Raw genomic sequence first — 21,328 nt, forward strand, 5'->3', positions numbered from 1 at the left:
TTAAGTCTTGTGTCTTTTATGTGTTTTTCTCTTTCATCATAAAATTCAAAATTAAAAAAAAAAATATCTTTTCTAACTATTTTTAAGCCATATTTTCGATTTTTTTTTTAAAAATTCAGATTTCAATTTCAAAATTTTTCAAATCTTATCCTTTTAAGATTAAAAAAAAAATATTATATCTTTTTCAAAACAAATCTATATCTTTTCCTTAAAATCTTTTCAACTCATAAATATCTTTTTCAAATCTTCACAATATCTTTTTCAAAACAAATTTATCTTTTTCAAATATCTTTTATATTTTTTATTACATCTTTTTCCTATCATATTTATCTTTTACAAATCATATCTTTTTCAAAACTTCCTAACCATTTTTTTTCTTCTTTCTCTCTCTCCATTTTTTGAAAATCTTCACCCATTTTTATTTATTTTATTTTAATTTATTTTATTTTTGAAATAAATAAATAAATATTTTTTCTCTATTTTACATCATCTCCCTTTCTCCATCATGGATCTAAGTGGAAATGAACAGTCCAGAAGGACTCTGGGGTCATATGCTAACCCCACCACTACTTCATATAGGAGTAGTATCAGTATACCCTCCATTGGAGTTAGTAGCTTTGAGTTTAATCCTCAGCTCATTATCATGGTGCAGCAAAGTTACCAGTATTCTGGTCTTCCACAGGAAGAACCTACGGAGTTTCTGGCACAGTTTTTACAAATTGCTGATACAGTACATGATAAGGAAGTAGATCAGGATGTCTACAGATTATTACTGTTTCCATTTGCTGTAAAAGACCAAGCTAAGAGGTGGTTAAATAACCAACCTAAGGCTAGCATAAAGACATGGAAACAACTGACAGAAAAATTCCTGAATCAATACTTTCCTCCAAAACGGATGACATAGCTAAGGCTGGACATCCAAGGCTTTAAACAAGGAGATAATGAATCTCTTTATGATGCCTGGGAGAGATACAGAGAGATGCTAATAAAATGCCCCTCTGAGATATTTTCAGAGTGGGTTCAGCTAAACATCTTCTATTATGGGCTTACAGAAAGAGCTCAGATGTCTCTAGATTACTCAGCTGGTGGATCTATCCACATGAGGAAGACAATTGAAGAAGCTCAAGAGCTCATTGATACAGTTGCCAGAAATCAGCATCTGTACTTAAGCAGCGAACCTTCCATGAAAGAAGAGGCTAAAACAGTGACTACTGAACTCAGTCCTGCTGAACAAGCTACTGAATTCAATCAGCAATTGGATTTTCTAACAAAACAGTTAGCCGAATTCAAAAAGAGACTACAAGAGACAAGGATGGCTAATATAAATATGGAAGAACAATTAAAGCAAACAAAGCAGCAGCTGTCAAAACAAATAACAGAAGAATGCCAAGCAGTTCAATTAAGAAGTGGGAAAACATTAAATATCCCACCTCAAGGCAGCAGGAAGCCAAGAAATGAGCAAACTATCCAAATTCCATTTGAGGACAGTAAGAGCCCGGGGAAAAATAATTCTGGCGCTAAAACGCCAGAAATTGGGTGGAAGACTGGCGCTGAACGCCCAAACCATGCTCAGGACTGGCGTTCAACGCCAGAAACAAGCAAGGAACTGGCGTTGAACGCCCAAAGGAAGCACAGTTCTGGCGTTCAGACGCCAGGAACAGATGAGGAGTTGGCGTCTAACGCCACTCCAGCTTCCAACCCTGGCTTTCAAATGCCAGTGAGGGATCAGACACCTGCAAGTGCTGATAATAAATCCCTCAAGAAGGCTTCTCAACCTACCTCTGTAGGAAATAAACCTGCAGCAACTAAGGTTGAGGAATACAAAGCCAAGATGCCTTAGCCTCAAAAACTCCACAAAGAGGAGCAGGATAAGCAATTTGCCCGCTTTCCAGACTATCTCAGGACTCTTGAAATAAAGATTCCGTTTGCAGAGGTGGTGCACGAAATTGTGATGTCACATTCATAATTTGTCACAACTTCGATACAACTAACCAGCAAGTGCACTGGGTCGTCCAAGTAATACCTTACGTGAGTAAGGGTCGAATCCCACGGAGATTGTTGGTATGAAGCAAGCTATGGTCACCTTGTAAATCTCAGTCAGGCAGATATAAAGTGATAATGGTGTTTTCGAATATTATATAATAAAATAGGGATAGAGATACTTATGTAAATCATTGGTAGGAATTTCAGATAAGCGAATGGAGATGCTTTTCTTTCCTCTGAACCTCTGCTTTCCTGCTATCTTCATCCAATCAGTCTCACTCCTTTCCATGGCTGGCTTTATGTGATACATCACCACTGTCAATGGCTACTTTCGGTCATCTCTCGGGAAAAAGATCCAGTGCCCTGTCACGGCACGGCTAATCGTCTGGAGGCATCACCCTTGCCAATGGCTTCATCTTATCCTCTCAGTGAATAATATGCTCACGCACCCTGTCACGGCACGGCTATTCATCTGTCGGTTCTCGATCATGCTGGAATAGGATTTACTATCCTTTTGCGTCTGTCACTAACGCCCTGCAATCGCGAGTTAGGAGCTCGTCACAGTCATTCATTCATCGAATCCTACTCAGAATACCACAGACAAGGTTTAGACCTTCCGGATTCTCTTGAATGCCGCCATCATTCTAGCTTACGCCACGAAGATTCCGGTTAAGAGATCTAAGAGATATTCATTCTAGCTTATTTCATGTAGAACGGAAGTGTTTGTCAGGCACGTGTTCATAGGGGAGATGGTGATGAGCGTCACACATAATCATCACCTTCATCACGTTCTTGGGTGCGAATGGATATCTTAGAAGCGAAATAAGATGAATTGAATAGAAAACAGTAGTACTTGCATTAATCTTTGAGGAACAGCAGAGCTCCACACCTTAATCTATGGAGTGTAGAAACTCTACCGTTAAAAATACATAAGTGAAAGGTCCAGGCATGGCCGAGATGGCCAGCCCCCAAAACGTGATCAAAGGATCATAAGGTAATCCAAAGATGCCTAATACAATAGTAAGAGGTCCTATTTATAATAAACTAGCTACTAGGGTTTACATGAGTAAGTATTTGATGTATAAATCCACTTCCGGGGCCCACTTGGTGTGTGTTTGGGCTGAGCTTAAGTGTTGCACGTGCAGAGGCCAATTGTGGAGTTGAACGCCAGTTTTTGTGCCAGTTTGGGCGTTCAACTCTGGTTTTGGATCCTTTTCTGGCGCTGGACGCCAGATTTGGGTAGAAAGCTGGCGTTGAACGCCAGTTTACGTCGTCCATTCTTGGCCAAAGTATGGACTATTATATATTGCTGGAAAGCCTGGGATGTCTACTTTTCAACGCAATTGGAAGCGCGCCATTTCGAGTTCTGTAGCTCCAGAAAATCCACTTTGAGTGCAGGGAGGTCAGAATCCAACAGCATCAGCAGTCCTTTTTCAACCTCTGAATCTGATTTCTGCTCAAGTCCCTCAATTTCAGCCAGAAAATACCTGAAATCATAGAAAAACACACAAACTCATAGTAAAGTCCAGAAATGTAAATTTAACACAAAATCTATTAAAAACATCCCTAAAAGTAACTAGATCCTACTAAAAACATACTAAAAACAATGTCAAAAAGCGTATAAATTATCCGCTCATCACAACACCAAACTTAAATTGTTGCTTGTCCCCAAGCAACTGAAAATCAAAATAGGATAAAAAGAATAGAATATACTATAAATTCCAAACTATCAATGAAACAGAGCTTCAATCATATGAGCGGGACTTATAACTTTTTGCCTCTTGAATAGTTTTGGCATCTCACTTTATCCATTGAGGTTCAGAATGATTGGCATCTATAGGAACTTCAGATTTCGAATAGTGTTATTGACTTTCTTAGTTCAGTATGATGATTCTTGAACACAGCTTCTTTATGAGTCTTGGCCGTGACCCTAAGCATTTTGTTTTCCAGTATTACCACCGGATACATAAATGCCACAGACGCATAATTGGGTGAACCTTTTCAGATTGTGACTCAGCTTTGCTAAAGTCCCCAATTAGAGGTGTCCAGGGTTCTTAAGCACACTCTTTTTTTTTGCTTTGGACCTTGACTTTAACCGCTCAGTCTCAAGTTTTCACTTGACACCTACACGCCACAAGCACATGGTTAGGGACAGCTTGGTTTAGCCGCTTAGACCAGGATTTTATTCCTTTAGGCCCTCCTATCCACTGATGCTCAAAGCCTTGGGGTCCTTTTTAATTGCCCTTGCCTTTTGGTTTTAAGGGTTATTGGCTTTTTGCTCTTGCCTCTTGGTTTTAAGAGCTTTGGCTTTTTCTGCTTGCTTTTTCTTTTTCTTTCTATTTTTTTTCCGCCTAATTTTTTTTCTGCAAGCTTTGTTCTTTGCTGCTTTTTCTTGCTTCAAGAATCATTTTTATGATTTTTCAGATTATCAAATAACATGTCTCCTAGTCATCATTCTTTCAAGAGCCAACATATTTAACATTCTTAAACAACAACTTCAAAAGACATATGCACTGTTCAAGCATACATTCAGAAAACAAGAAGCATTGTCACCACATCAATATAATTAAACTAAGTTCAAGGATAAATTCGAAACTCATGTACTTCATTTATAACTTTAAGACAAATTTACTAACTACTAATGATCATGTAATGAAGACACAAACATAGATAAGCACATAACATAGAAAACGAAAAGTAGAAGAATTAAGAACAAGGAATGAATCCACCTTAGTGATGGTGGCATTTCCTTCTTGAGGAATCAATGATGTCCTTGAGCTCTTCTATGTCTCTTCCTTGCCTTTGTTGCTCCTCCTTCAGTGCTTTTAGATCTTCTCTGATTTCATGAAGGATGATGGAGTGCTCTTGATGTTCCACCCTTAGTTGCTTCCAATAATTGTGTGGAAGAAAATGTATCCCTTGAGGTATCTCAGGGATCTCTTGATTTGCAGTCAAATGTTCTACCACTGAGCTATAGACCCTTGATGGAAGCTTTTGTCTTCCCTTTCCTCTTTCTAGAGGTTTCTCTGGCCTTAGGTACCATCAATGGTTATGGAAAAAACAAAAAAGCTATGCTTTTACCACACCAAACTTAGAATGTTGCTCGCCCTCGAGCAAAAGAAGAAAGAATAGAAGAATAAGAAGAAGATATGGAGGAGATGGATGGGAGTGTGTATTCGGCCATATGGGTGGGATTGGGTGGGAGAGAGATGTTGAATTTTTGAAGGTAGTGGGTGTATGGATGTGAGTGGTAAATGCAAAAAAAAGAAGGGATGATCATGAATGGAAAGAGAGATGATGAGGTAGGTGGGGATCCTGTGGGGTCCACAGATCCTGAGATGATCCTGTGGGGTCCACAGATCCTGAGGTGTCAAGGCATTTACATCCCTGCACCAATTTAGGCATGTAAAATGCCCTTGCACACAACTCTGGGCGTTCAGCACCAGGTTGGTGCCCATTTTGGGCGTTCAACGCCCCTTTGCTGCCATTTCTGGCGTTGAACGCCAGAACCATGCTTGTTCTGGGTGTTCAGCGCCAGGATGCTCCCATTCTGGGCGTTCAGCGCCAGAACTATGCTCTGTTCTGGCGTTTGAACGCCAGACAGATGCTCCTCCAGGGTGTGATTTTTCTTCTGCTGTTTTTGATTCCGTTTTCAATTTTTATATTTATTTTGTGACTCCTCATGATCATGAACCTATAAAGACACATAACTAAGAAAAATATAGTTAGATAAATAAACATTGGGTTGCCTCCCAACAAGCGCTTCTTTAATGTCAATAGCTTGACAGTGGGCTCTCATGGAGCCTCACAGATGTGCAGAGCTTTGTTGAGACTCTCCAACACCAAACTTAGAGTTTGGATATGGGAGTTCAACACCAAACTTAGAGTTTGGTTGTGGCCTCCCAACACCAAACTTGGAGTTTGACTGTGGGGGCTCTGGTTGACTCTGCTTGGAGAGAAGCTTTTTCTGCTTCCTCTCCATGGTTGCAGAGGGAGATCCTTGAGTTTTAAACACAAGGGAATTCTCATTCCATTGAAGGAATATTTCACCTCTGTCAACATCAATCACAGCTCTTGCTGTGGCCAGGAAAGGTCTTCCTAGGATGATGGATTCATCCTCTTCCTTTCCAGTATCCAGGACTATGAAATCAGCAGGGATGTAAAGGCCTTCAACCTTTACTAACACGTCCTCTACTTGTCCATAAGCCTGTTTTCTTGAGCTGTCTGCCATCTCTAATGAGATTTTAGCAGCTTGCACCCCATAGATTCTCAGTTTCTCTATTACAGAGAGGGGCATGAGGTTTATTCCTGAACCAAGGTCACACAGAGCCTTAAAGATCATGGTGCCTATGGTACAGGGTATTATGAACTTTCCAGGATCCTGTCTCTTCTAAGGCAATGTCAGTTGATCCAGATCACTTAGTTCATTGATGAACAAGGGAGGTTCAACTTCCCAAGTATCAATGCCAAATAATTTGGCATTTAGCTTCATGATTGCACCAAGAAACTTGGCAGTTTTCTCTTCAGTAACATCCTCATTCTCTTCAGAAGAGGAATACTCATCAGAGCTCATGAAGGGCATAAGGAGGTTCAATGGGATCTCTATGGTCTCTAGATGGGCCCCAGAGTCCTTTGGTTCCTCAGAGGGAAGCTCCTTATTGACCACTGGACGTCCCAGGAGGTCTTCCTCCTTGGGATTCACGTCCTCTCCTCTCCTCACAGGTTCGGCCATGATGCTTATGTCAATGGCCTTGCACTCTCCTTTTGGATTCTCTTCTGTATTGCTTGGGAGAGTACTAGGAGGGATTTCAGTAATCCTTTTACTCAGCTGGCCCACATGTGCTTCCAGATTTCTAATGGAAGACCTTGTTTCATTCATGAAACATATAGTGGCCTTAGATAGATCAGAGACTAGATTTGCTAAATTAGAAGCATTTTGTTCAGAGTTCTCTGTCTGTTGCTGAGTGGATGATGGAAAAGGTTTGCTATTGCTAAACCTGTTTCTTCCACCATTATTAAAGCCTTGTTGAGGCTTTTGATCCTTCCATGAGAAATTTGGATGATTTCTCCATGATGAGTTATAGGTGTTTCCATAAGGTTCACCTAAATAATTTACCTCTGCTATTGCAGGGTTTTCAGGATCGTAAGCTTCTTCTTCAGAAGATGCCTCTTGAGTACTGTTGGATGCAGCTTGCATTCCATGCAGACTCTGAGAGATCATATTGACTTGCTGAGTCAATATTTTATTCTGAGCCAATATGGCATTCAGAGTATCAACCTCAAGAACTCCCTTCTTCATAGGCGTCCCATTACTCACAGGATTCCTTTCAGAAGTGTACATGAACTGGTTATTAGCGACCATGTCAATGAGTTCTTGAGCTTCTGCAGGCATTTTCTTTAGGTGAATGGATCCACCTGCAGAAGTATCCAATGACATCTTAGATAACTCAGACAGACCATCATAGAATATATCCAGGATGGTCCATTCTGAAAGCATGTCAGAAGGACACTTTTTGGTCAACTGTTTGTATCTTTCCCAAGCTTCATAGAGAGATTCACCTTCTTTCTGTCTGAAGGTTTGAACATCAGCTCTAAGCTTGCTCAGCTTTTGAGGAGGAAAGTACTTGGCTAAGAAAGCCGTGACTAGCTTATCCCAAGAGTTCAGGCTGTCTTTGGGTTGAGAATCCAACCATAATCTAGCTCTGTCTCTTACAGCAAAAGGGAAAAGCATGAATCTGTAGACTTCAGGATCTACTCCATTAGTCTTAACAGTATCACATATCTACAAGAATTCAGTTAAGAACTGAAAAGGATCTTCGGATGGAAGTCCATGAAACTTGCAGTTCTGCTGCATCAGAGAAACTAATTGAGGTTTCAGCTCAAAGTTGTTTGCTCCAATGGCAGGAATGGAGATGCTTCTTCTATGTAAATTGGAATTAGGTGCAGTAAAGTCACCAAGCATCTTCCTTACATTATTATTATTTTCGGCTGCCATCTCCTCTGCCTGTTCGAAAATTTCTGAAAGGTTATCTCTGGATTGTTGTATTTTAGCTTCTCTTAATTTTCTCTTCAGAGTCCTTTCAGGTTCTGGATCTGCTTCCACAAGAATGTTCTTATCCTTGCTCCTGCTCATATGACAAAGAAGAATGCACAGAAAAATAATAACAATAATAGAGATCCTTTATTCCATAGTATAGGGATCCCTGTGTGAGTAGAAGAAGAGGGGGAGACAAAGAATGTAATATAATGGAAGAAACACAATTGTGAGGAGGCTAGAGATGTGAGATGAGATGTTAGGATATGAATGAATAAATAGAGTAAGATGGGGGAGGGAAATTTTTCGAAAATTATTTTGAAAAAGAGTTAGTGATTTTTGAAAATAGTTTTTGAAAAATGTTTAGTATTTTTTTTCGAAAATTTTTTTGAAATAAAAAATAAAAATTAAAAATAATTAGTTAATTAAAAAGAAATTTTGAAAAAGAGGGAATATATTTTCGAAAATTAGAAAGAGAGAATTAGTTAGGTGGTTTTGAAAAAGTTAAGAAACAAACAAAAAGTTAGTTAGTTAGTTGAAACAAATTTTGAAAACCAATTTTGAAAAGATAAGAAGTTAGGAAGTTAGAAAAGATATTTTGAAAAGATATTTTGAAAAGATATTTTTGAAAAAGATAAGATAAGAAGATATTTTTGAAAAGATATGATAGAAATTAGTTTTTGAAAAAGATTTGATTTTTAAAATCACAATTAATGACTTGATTCACAAGAAATCACAAGATATGATTCTAGAACTCAAAGTTTGAATCTTTCTTAACAAGCAAGTAACAAACTTGAAATTTTTGAATCAAAATATTAATTGATTAGTTATTTTCGAAAATTTTATATAAAAATAAGAAAAAGATTTTTGAAAAATATTTTTGGAATTTTCGGAAATAACTAATAATTTTGAAAAAGATTTGATTTTTTTTGAAAAAGATTTTGAAAAAGATAAGATTTTCAAATTGAAAATTTGATTTGACTCATAAGAAACAACTTGATTTTAAAAATTTTTGAAAAAGTCAATCCAAATTTTCGAATTTGATGAGAGAAAAAGGGAAAGATATTTTTTTTTATTTTTGAATTTTTATGATGAGAGAGAAAAACAAGAAAAATAATGCAATGCATGGCAATTTTAGATCAAAACTATGAATGTGTGCAAGAATGCTATGAATGTCAAGATGAACACCAAGAACACCGTGAATATCATGATGAACATCAAGAACATATTTTTGAAAAGATTTTTTAATGCAAAGAAAACATGCAAGACACCAAACTTAGAAATCTTTCATGTTTAGACTCTAATAAATAAAAAATGTACATGTAAAACAAGAAAAGACACAAAACAAGGAAAACATCAAGATCAAACAAGAAGACTGACAAAGAACAACTTGAAGATCATGAAGAACACTATGAATGCATGAAATTTTCAAAAAATGCAAGATGCACATGCATTTGACACCAAACTTATAACATGACTCAAGACTCAAACAAGAAACACAAAATGTTTTTGATTTTTATGATTTTCTAATTTTTTTTTGTATTTTTTTTTCGAAAATTATTTGAAAAACAAAAATAAGGATTTCAAAATTTTTAATATGAATTCCAGGAATCTCGCCATGTTAGTCTTAAAGCTCCAATCAAAGGGTCAGACATGGCTTAATAGCTAGCTAAGCTTTAGCATATAATTACATGGACTGGAGTGATTAGTTGAATGCCAATCCCAAAGTAGTTTGGGTATGGCTTTACAGCCAGATAGGCTTCAACATGCTTCATGAAACACTAGAATTCATTCTTAAAAATTTTGAAGAAAAATAATATTTTTGAAAACATTTTTTTTTTCGAAAACAAGTGAGAAAATTTTGAAATATTTTTGAAAAATTTTTGAAAAGAAAACAAAAAGAAAATTACCTAATCTGAGCAACAAGATGAACCGTCAGTTGTCCAAACTCGAACAATCCCCGGCAACGGCGCCAAAAACTTGGTGCACGAAATTGTGATGTCACATTCATAATTTGTCACAACTTCGATACAACTAACCAGCAAGTGCACTGGGTCGTCCAAGTAATACCTTACGTGAGTAAGGGTCGAATCCCACGGAGATTGTTGGTATGAAGCAAGCTATGGTCACCTTGTAAATCTCAGTCAGGCAGATATAAAGTGATAATGGTGTTTTCGAATATTATACAATAAAATAGGGATAGAGATACTTATGTAAATCATTGGTAGGAATTTCAGATAAGCGAATGGAGATGCTTTTCTTTCCTCTGAACCTCTGCTTTCCTACTATCTTCATCCAATCAGTCTCACTCCTTTCCATGGCTAGCTTTATGTGATACATCACCACTGTCAATGGCTACTTTCGGTCATCTCTCGGGAAAATGATCCAGTGCTCTGTCACGGCACGGCTAATCGTCTGGAGGCATCACCCTTGCCAATGGCTTCATCTTATCCTCTCAGTGAATAATATGCTCACGCACCCTGTCACGGCACGGCTATTCATCTGTCGGTTCTCGATCATGCTGGAATAGGATTTACTATCCTTTTGCGTCTGTCACTAACGCCCTGCAATCGCGAGTTAGGAGCTCGTCACAATCATTCATTCATCGAATCCTACTCAGAATACCACAGACAAGGTTTAGACCTTCCGGATTCTCTTGAATGCCGCCATCATTCTAGCTTACGCCATGAAGATTCCGGTTAAGAGATCTAAGAGATATTCATTCTAGCTTATTTCATGTAGAACGGAAGTGTTTGTCAGGCACGTGTTCATAGGGGAGATGGTGATGAGCGTCACACATAATCATCACCTTCATCACGTTCTTGGGTGCGAATGGATATCTTAGAAGCGAAATAAGATGAATTGAATAGAAAACAGTAGTACTTGCATTAATCTTTGAGGAACAGCAGAGCTCCACACCTTAATCTATGGAGTGTAGAAACTCTACCGTTAAAAATACATAAGTGAAAGGTCCAGGCATGGCCGAGATGGCCAGCCCCCAAAACGTGATCAAAGGATCATAAGGTAATCCAAAGATGCCTAATACAATAGTAAGAGGTCCTATTTATAATAAACTAGCTACTAGGGTTTACATGAGTAAGTATTTGATGTATAAATCCACTTCCGGGGCCCACTTGGTGTGTGTTTGGGCTGAGCTTAAGTGTTGCACGTGCAGAGGCCAATTGTGGAGTTGAACGCCAGTTTTTGTGCCAGTTTGGGCGTTCAACTCTGGTTTTGGATCCTTTTCTGGCGCTGGACGCCAGATTTGGTTAGAAAGCTGGCGTTGAACGCCAGTTTACGTCGTCCATTCTTGGCCAAAGTATGGACTATTATATATTGCTGGAAAGCCCTGGATGTCTACTTTCCAACGCAATTGGAAGCGCGCCATTTCGAGTTCTGTAGCTCCAGAAAATCCACTTTGAGTGCAGGGAGGTCAGAATCCAACAGCATCAGCAGTCCTTTTTCAACCTCTGAATCTGATTTCTGCTCAAGTCCCTCAATTTCAGCCAGAAAATACCTGAAATCACAGAAAAACACACAAACTCATAGTAAAGTCCAGAAATGTAAATTTAACACAAAATCTATTAAAAACATCCCTAAAAGTAACTAGATCCTACTAAAAACATACTAAAAACAATGTCAAAAAGCGTATAAATTATCCGCTCATCAAGAGGCACTTGAGCAAATACCCTCTTATGCCAAGTTCATGAAAGATATCTTGAGTCATAAGAAGGATTGGAGAGAAACTGAAAGAGTTCTCCTCACTGAAGAATGCAGTGCAGTCATTCTGAAAAGCTTCTCAGAAAAGCTTAAAGATCCCGGGAGCTTTATGATACCATGCATATTAGAGGGTAACTGCACCAAGATAGCTCTATGTGATATTGGGGTAAGCATCAACCTAATCCCTGCATCCACTATCAGAAAGCTTGTCTTGACTGAAGAGGTCAAACCAACCTGGATCTGTCTTCAACTTGCTGATGGCTCCATTAAATACCCATCAGGCATAATTGAGGACATGATTGTCAAGGTTGGGCCATTTGCCTTCCCTACTGACTTTGTAATGCTGGAAATGGAGGAGCACAAGAGTGCAACTCTCATTCTAGGAAGACCATTCCTAGCAACTGGACGAACCTTCATTGACGTCCAAAAAGGGGAGATAACCCTGAGAGTCAATGAAGATGAGTTTAAGTTGAATGTTGTCAAAGCTATGCAACATCCAGACACAACAGACGACTGCCTGGGCGTTGATATTATTGACTCCCTGGTGGAAGAGGTCCATATGACTGAGAGTCTCGAATCAGAGCTAGAGGACATTTTTAAAGATGTTCAGCCTGATCTGGAGGAACCAGAGGAAATAAAAGAACCTCTGAAAACTCCTCAAGAAGAGGAGAAACCTCCTAAACCCAAGCTCAAACCACTACCACCATTCCTGAAATATGCATTTCTGGGAGAAGATGACACTTTTCCTGTAATCATAAGCTCTGCTTTAGGGCCACAGGAAGAGAAAGCACTAATTCAGGTGCTAAGGACACACAAGACAGCTCTTGGGTGGTGCATAAGTGATCTTAAGGGCATTAGCCCAGCCAGATGCATGCACAAGATCCTATTGGAGGATGATGCTAAGCCAGTGGTTCAACGACAGAGGCGGCTAAATCCCGCCATGAAGGAGGTGGTGCAGAAAGAGGTCACTAAGTTACTAGAGGCTGGGATTATCTATCCTATTTCTGATAGCCCCTGGGTGAGCCCTGTCCATGTTGTCCCTAAGAAGGGAGGAATGACAGTGGTTCATAATGAAAAAAATGAACTGGTTCTTACAAGAACAGTTACAGGGTGGCGTATGTGTATTGACTATAGAAGGCTCAATACAGCCACCAGGAAGGATCATTTTCCTTTACCATTCATAGACCAGATGCTAGAGAGACTAGCAGGTCATGAATATTACTGCTTTTTGGATGGCTATTCAGGTTACAACCAAATTGCAGTAGATCCTCAGGACCAAGAGAAAACAGCATTCACATGTCCTTCTGGAGTGTTTGCCTACAGAAGGATGCCTTTTGAGACCCTGAAAGCTAAGCTGGTCACAGCACTAGTTATTTCTGTACCAGACTGGACATTACCCTTCGAACTAATGTGTGATGCCAGTGACCATACCATTGGTGCAGTATTGGGACAGAGGCATAATAAGCTTTTGCATGTCATTTATTATGCTAGCAGTGTTTTAAATGATGCCCAGAAAAATTACACAACCACAGAAAAAGAATTACTTGCAGTGGTTTATGCCATTGACAAGTTTAGATCCTACTTAGTAGGATCAAAAGTGATTGTGTATACTAACCATGCTGCTCTTAAATATCTACTCACAAAGCAGGATTCAAAGCCCAGGCTCATAAGATGGGTGTTGCTTCTGCAAGAGTTTGATATAGAAATAAGAGACAGAAAAGAAACAGAGAATTAAGTAGCTGATCACCTGTCCCGGATAGAACCAGTTGCAGGAGCATCCCTCCCTCCTACTGAGATCTCTGAAACCTTTCCGGATGAGCAATTGTTTGCTATTTAGGAAGCTTTGTGGTTTGCAGACATTGCAAACTATAAGACACAAGGTTCTCCTTCTGTAACCATGGAGAAGAAGCATGAAAAGCTTCTCTCACTGCAGAGTCAACCAAATCCCCCATAGTCAAACTCTAAGTTTGGTGTTGGGAAGCCACAACCAAACTCTAAGTTTGGTGTTGAACCCCCACATTCAAACTCTAAGTTTGGTGTTGGGAGGTCCCAACCTTGCTCTGATTATCTGTGAGGCTCCATGAGAGCCCACTGTCAAGCTATTGACATTAAAGAAGCGCTTGTTGGGAGGCAACCTAATGTTATTTAATTATATCTATTTATTTTCCATGGCTATTTTATGTTTTCTTTAGGTTGATGATCATGTGAAGTCACAAAAAAAATGGAAAATAAAAAACAGAATGAAAAACAGCATGAAAAATAGCACACCCTGGAGGAAGATCATTCTGGCATTTAAACGCCAGAAACAAGCATCTGTCTGGCGTTTAACGCCAGAAACAAGCATCAGTCTGGCGTTAAACGACAGAAACAGGCTACATTTGGGCGTTTAACGCCAGAAACAGGCAGCAGTCTGGCGTTAAACGCCAGGATTGCACAGTAAGGGCATTTTGTACGCCTAATTGGAGCAGGGATGCTAAATCCTTGACCCCACTGGATCTGTGGACCCCACAGGATCCCCACTGGTGCACGAAATTGTGATCTCAGGCAACGACGCCAGAAACTCTGTACGCACATCTTAGTAAATCGTTTTTCATTCACAACTTCGATACAACTAACCAACAAGTGCACTGGGTCGTCCAAGTAATAAACCTTACGTGAGTAAGGGTCGATCCCACGGAGATTGTTGGTATGAAGCAAGCTATGGTCACCTTGTAAATCTCAGTCAGGCGGATATAAAATAGTTATGGAGTTTTCGAAAATAAATAATAGATAGAAAATAAGGATAGAAATACTTATGTAATTCATTGGTTAGAATTTCAGATAAGCGTATAGAGATGCAATCGTTCCTCTGAACCTCTGCTTTCCTGCTGTCTTCATCCAATCAATCTTACTCCTTTCCATGGCTGGCTTTATGTAAGGGCATCACCGTTGTCAAAGGCTACATCCCATCCTCTTGTGAAAATGTTCCAAATGCTCTGTCACAGCACGGCTAATCATCTTAGGTTCTCGATCATACTGGAATAGGATTCACCCTCCTTTTGCGTCTGTCACTACGCCCAGCACTCGCGAGTTTGAAGCTCGTCACAGTCATTCAATCCCTGAATCCTACTCGGAATACCACAGACAAGGTTTAGACTTTCCGGAATCTCATGAATGCCGCCATCAATCTAGCTTACACCACGAAGATTCTGATTAAGAGATCCAAGAGATACTCATTCAATCTAAAGTAGAACGGAAGTGGTTGTCAGGCACGCGTTCATAGGGAATGATGATGATTGTCACGTTCATCACATTCAGGTTGAAGTGCGAATAAATATCTTAGAAGCGGAATAGGTTGAATTGAATAGAAAAACAGTAGTACTTTGCATTAATCTTTGAGGAACAGCAGAGCTCCACACCTTAATCTATGGAGTGTAGAAACTCTAGCGTTGAAAATACATAAGTGAAAGGTTTAGGCATGGCCGAATGGCCAGCCCCCAAAACGTGATCAAAGATGATCCGAAGATCATAAGATGTTCCAAGATGTCTAATACAATAGTAAAAAGTCCTATTTATAATAAACTAGCTACTAGGGTTTACAGAAGTAAGTAATTGATGTATAAATCCACTTTCGGGCCCCACCTGGTGTGTGCTTGTGCTGAGCTTGAATGTTACACGTGCAGAGGCTCTTTCTGGAGTTGAACGCCAGGTTGTAACGTACTTCTGGCGTTCAACTCTGATTTGTGACTTGTTTCTGGCGTTTAACTCCAGACAGCAGCGTAGAACTGGCATTCAATGCCCTTTTACGTCGTCTAAACTCGGTCAAAGTATGGACTATTAATCATTGCTGGAAAGCCCTGGATGTCTACTTTCTAACGCAATTGAAAGAGCGCCATTTTGAGTTCTGTAGCTTCAGAAAATCCACTTTGAGTACAGGGAGGTCAGAATCCAACAGCATCAGCAGTCCTTCTTCAACCTCTGAATCTGATTTTTGCTCAAGTCCCTCAATTTCAGCCAGAAAATACTTGAAATCACAGAAAAACACACAAACTCATAGTAAAGTCCAGAAATGTGAATTTAACATAAAAACTAATGAAAACATCCCTAAAAGTAACTAGATTCTACTAAAAATATACTAAAAACAATGCCAAAAAGCGTATAAATTATCCGCTCATCACAACACCAAACTTAAATTGTTGCTTGTCCCCAAGCAACTGAAAATCAAATAGGATAAAAAGAAGAGAATATACTATAAATTCCAAACTATCAATGAAACATAGCTCCAATTAAATGAGCGGGACTTGTAGCTTTTTTCCTCTTGAATAGTTTTGGCATCTCACTTTATCCATTGAAGTTCAGAATGATTGGCTTCTATAGGAACTCAGAGTTCAGATAGTGTTATTGATTCTCCTAGTTCAGTATGATGATTCTTGAACACAGCTATTTTATGAGTCTTGGCCGTGGCCCTAAGCACTTTGTTTTCCAGTATTACCACCGGATACATAAATGCCACAGACACATAATTGGGTGAACCTTTTCAGATTGTGACTCAGCTTTGCTAAAGTCCCCAATTAGAGGTGTCCAGGGTTCTTAAGCACACTCTTCTTTTGCTTTAGACCTTGACTTTAACCGCTCAGTCTCAAGTTTTCACTTGACACCTTCACGCCACAAGCACATGGTTAGGGACAACTTGGTTTAGCCGCTTAGGCCAGGATTTTATTCCTTTAGGCCCTCCTATCCACTGATGCTCAAAGCCTTGGGATCCTTTTTATTTACCTTTGCCTTTTGATTTTAAGGGTTATTGGCTTTTTGCTCTTACCTCTTGGTTTTAAGAGCTTTTGGCTTTTTCTGCTTGCTTTTTCTTTTTTTTTTCGCCTATATTTTTTTCTCTTTTTTTTTCTGCAAGCTTTGTTCTGTGCTGCTTTTTCTTGCTTCAAGAATCATTTTTATGATTTTTCAGATTATCAAATAACATGTCTCCTTATCATCATTCCTTCAAGAGCCAACATATTTAACATTCTTAAACAACAACTTCAAAAGACATATGCACTGTTTAAGCATTCATTCAGAAAACAAAAAGTATTGTCACCACATCAATATAATTAAACTAAGTTCAAGGATAAATTCGAAACTCATGTACTTCTTGTTCTTTTGAATTAAAACATTTTTCATTTAAGAAAGGTGATGGATTCATAGGACATTCATAACTTTAAGACAAAGTTACTAAATACTAATGATCATGTAATGAAGACACAAACATGGATAAGCACTTAACATAGAGAAAACGAAAAACAGAGAATGCAAGAACAAGGAATGAGTCCACCTTAGTGATGGTGACGTTTTCTCCTTGAGAAACCAATGATGTCCTTGAGCTCTTCTATGTCTCTTCCTTGTCTTTGTTGCTCCTCCCTCATTGCTTTTTGATCTTCTCTTATTTCATGAAGGATGATGGAGTGCTCTTGATGTTCCACCCTTAATTGTCCCATGTTGGAACTTAATTTTCCTAGGGAGGTGTTGATTTGCTCCCAATAGTTTTGTGGAGGCAAATGCAATTGAGGCATCTCCGGGATCTCATGGTGATGAGCTTCATGCATCTCTTGAGATCCATGAATGGGCTCTCTTGCTTGCTCCATCCTTTTCTTAGTGATGGGTTTCTCTTCCCCAATGGAAATGTCTTCTTCTATGGAAGCTCCAGCTGAGTAACATAGATGGCAGATAAGATGAGGAAAAGCTAGCCTTGCCCCAGGAAAGGGCTTTTCGGCTATTTTGTAGAGTTCAAGGGAGATGACTTCATGAACTTCTACTTCCTCTCCAATCATGATGCTATGAATCATGATGGCCCGATCCACAGTAACTTCAGATCGGTTGCTAGTGGGGATGATGGAGCGTTGGATGAACTCCAACCATCCTCTAGCCACAGGCTTGAGGTCCAGTCTTCTTAGTTGAACCGGCTTGCCTTTGGAGTCAATCTTCCATTGAGCTCCTTCCACATATATGTCCATGAGGACTTGGTCCAACCTTTGATTAAAGTTGACCCTTCTAGTGTAGGGGTGTGCATCTCCTTGCATCATAGGCAAGTTAAACGCCAACCTCACATTTTTCGGACTAAAATCTAAGTATTTTTCCCGAACCATAGTGAGATAATTCTTTGGGTTTGGGTTCTTACTTTGATCATGGTTCCTAGTGATCCATGCATTGACATAGAACTCTTGAACCATTAGGATGCCGACTTGTTGGATGGGGTTTGTTAGAACTTCCCAACCTCTTCTTTGGATTTTATGTCGGATCTCCGGATACTCATCCTTCTTGAGCTTGAAAGGGACCTCGGGGATCACCTTCTTCTTGGCCACAACATCATAGAAGTGGTCTTGATGAGCTTTGGAGATGAATCTTTCCATCTCCCATGACTCGGAGGTGGAAGCTTTTGTCTTTCCTTTCCCTTTTCTAGAGGATTCTCCAGTCTTAGGTGCCATCAATGGTAATGGAAAAACAAAAAGCTTATGCTTTTACCACACCAAACTTAAAATATTGCTCGCCCTCGAGCAAGAGAAGAAAGAAGAGATGAAGAAGAAGAAGAAATTATGGAGGAGAGGGGGAAGATGTGTTTCAGCCAAGAGGGGTATAGAGGGGTGTGTTGTGTGAATTTGAAGAAGAATGGAGGGGTTTATATAGTGGGGGGAGAGGGTGTTAGGTTCGGCCATTTAGGGTGGGGTTGGGTGGGAAATTGATTTTGAATTTTGAAGGTAGGTGGAGTTTATGAGGTAGGTTTATGGGGAAGATTGGATGGATGTGAGTGGTGAAGTGGTGATAGGGAAGAGAGATTGAGGTGATTGGTGAAGAGTTTTGGGGAAGAGTGTTTATGGGATTGTGTGAAAGAGGAGTGAGAAGAAGTGAGTGGAGGTAGGTGGGGATCCTGTGGGGTCCACAGATCCTGAGGTGTTCAAGGATTTACAACCTTGCACCAAATTAGGCATGCAAAATGCCCTTGCACGCAATTCTGGGCGTTCAGCGCCAGATTGGTGCTTGTTCTGGGCGTTGAACGCCCATTTGTTGCCCATTTCTGGCGTTGAACGCCAGAACCATGCTTGTTCTGGGCGTTCAGCGCCAGCTCTTCTCCAGGGTGCAATTCTGGCGTTCAAACGCCCTGATGCTGCCCATTTTGGGCGTTCAGCGCCAGAACCATGCTCTGTTCTGGCATTGAACGCCAGCCAGATGCTTCTTACTGGCGTTTAAACGCCAGTAAGGTCTTCCTCCAGAGTGTGATTTTTCTTCTGCTGTTTTTAATTCTGTTTTCAATTTTTTTATTTATTTTGTGACTCCACATGATCATGTACCTACAAAGACATATAACTGATAAAAATATAATTAAATAAAAGTTGGGTTGCCTCCCAACATGCGCTTCTTTAAAGTCAATAGCTTGACAGTGGGCTCTCATGGAGCTTCACAGATGTTCAGAGCATTGTTGAGACTTCCCAACACCAAACTTAGAGTTTGGATATGGGAGTTCAACACCAAACTTAGAGTTTGGTTGTGGCCTCCCAACACCAAACTTAGAGTTTGACTGTGGGGGCTCTGGTTGACTCTGTTTTGAGAGAAGCTTTTTATGCTTCCTCTCCATGTTTACAGAAGGATGTCCTTGAGTTTTAAACACAAGGGAGTCCTCATTCAATTGAAGGACTAATTCACCTCTATCAACATCAATCACAGCTCTTGCTGTGGCTAGGAAGGGTCTTCCAAGGATGATGAATTCATCCTCATTCTTCCCTGTATCCAAGACTATGAGATCAGCAGGGATGTAAAGGCCTTCAACCTTTACTAACACGTCCTCTACTTGTCCATAAGCCTGCTTTCTTGAATTGTCTACCATCTCTAATGAGATTTTAGCAGCTTGCACCCCAAAGATTCCCAGTTTCTCTATTACAGAGAGGGGCATGAGGTTTATCCCTGAACCAAGGTCACATAGAGCCTTTTCAAATATCATGTTGCCTATGGTACAAGGTATTACGAACTTTCCAGGATCCTGTTTCTTCTGAAGCAATGTCAGTTGATCCAGATCACTTAGTTCATTGGTGAACAAGGGAGGTTCATCTTCCCAAGTCTCAATACCAAATAATTTGGCATTCAGCTTCATGATTGCACCAAGAAACTTGGCAGCTTGCTCTTCAGTAACATCCTCATTCTCTTCAGAAGAGGAATACTCATCAGAGCTCATGAATGGCATAAGGAGGTTTAATGGAATCTCTTTGGTCTCTAGATGAGTCTCAGATTCCTTTGGTTCCTCAGAGGAAAGCTCCTTATTGATCACTGGGCGTCCTAGGAGGTCTTCCTCCTTAGGATTCACGTCCTCTCCTTCCCTTACAAGTTCGGCCATGGTGATCATCTCAATGGCCTTGCACTCTCCTTTTGGATTTTCTTCTGTATTGCTTGGGAGAGTACTAGGAGGGATTTCAGTGATCCTTTTACTCAGCTGGCCCACTTGTGCCTCCAAATTTCTAATGGAGGATCTTGTTTCATTCATGAAACTTACAGTGGCCTTGGATAGATCAGAGACTAAGTTTGCTAAATTAGAGGTATTTTGTTCAGAGTTCTCTGTCTGTTGCTGAGTGGATAATGGAAAAGGTTTACTATTGTTAAACCTATTTCTTCCACCATTATTAAAGCCTTGTTGAGGCTTTTGATCCTTCCATGAGAAATTTGGATGATTTCTCCATGATGAGTTATAGGTGTTTCCATAAGGTTCACCTAAGTAATTTACCTCTGCTATTGCAGGGTTTTCAGGATCATACGCTTCTTCTTCAGAATATGCCTCTTGAGTACTGTTGGATGCAGCTTGCATTCCATTCAGACTCTGAGAAATCATATTGACTTGCTGAGTCAATATTTTATTCTGAGCCAATATAGCATTCAGAGTATCAATTTCAAGAACTCCCTTCTTCATAGGCGTCCCATTATTCACAGGATTCCTTTCAGAAGTGTACATGAACTGGTTATTAGCAACCATGTCAATGAGCTCTTGAGCTTCTGCAGGCGTTTTCTTTAGGTGAATGGATCCACCTGCAGAAGTATCCAATGACATCTTAGCTAATTCAGACAGACCATCATAGAATATATCCAGGATGGTCCATTCTAAAAGCATGTCAGAAGGATACTTTTTGGTCAGTCCTTTGTATTTCTCCCAAGCTTCATAGAGGGATTCACCTTCTTTCTGTCTGAAGGTCTGAACGTCCACTCTAAGCTTACTCAGCTTTTGAGGAGGAAAGAACTTGGCTAAGAAAGCCTTGACCAGCTTATCCCAAGAGTTCATGCTATCCTTAGGTTGAGAGTCCAACCATATTCTAGCTCTGTCTCTTACAGCAAAAGGGAAAAGCATGAGCCTGTAAACTTCAGGATCTACTCCATTAGTCTTAACAGTATCACATATCTGCAAGAATTCAGTTAAGAACTGAAAAGGATCTTCAGATGGAAGTCCATGAAACTTGCAGTTCTGCTGCATCAGAGAAACTAATTGAAGTTTTAGCTCAAAATTGTTTGCTCCAATGGCAGGAATGGAGATGCTTCTTCCATGTAAATTGGAATTAGGTGCAGTAAAGTCACCAAGCATTCTCCTTGCAT

At 39.8% G+C, this 21,328-nt stretch overlaps 2 non-coding genes across 2 annotated transcripts; both read left to right on the forward strand.

Annotated features, from left to right (window-relative positions):
* Positions 1–7,474: 7,474 nt before the first annotated feature.
* On the forward strand, positions 7,475–7,582 carry LOC148581395 (small nucleolar RNA R71). The gene has a single exon (XR_015899003.1). It is a non-coding gene; the product is annotated as a small nucleolar RNA R71 (small nucleolar RNA).
* Positions 7,583–20,846: 13,264 nt separating this feature from the next.
* Positions 20,847–20,954, forward strand: LOC148581396 (small nucleolar RNA R71). Its single transcript, XR_015899060.1, has one exon. It is a non-coding gene; the product is annotated as a small nucleolar RNA R71 (small nucleolar RNA).
* Positions 20,955–21,328: the final 374 nt, after the last annotated feature.

The sequence above is a fragment of the Arachis ipaensis genome, chromosome B10 (assembly GCF_059453495.1).
Source record: "Arachis ipaensis isolate K30076 ecotype BB chromosome B10, ASM5945349v1, whole genome shotgun sequence".
Classification (NCBI taxonomy): Eukaryota; Viridiplantae; Streptophyta; class Magnoliopsida; order Fabales; family Fabaceae; genus Arachis; species Arachis ipaensis.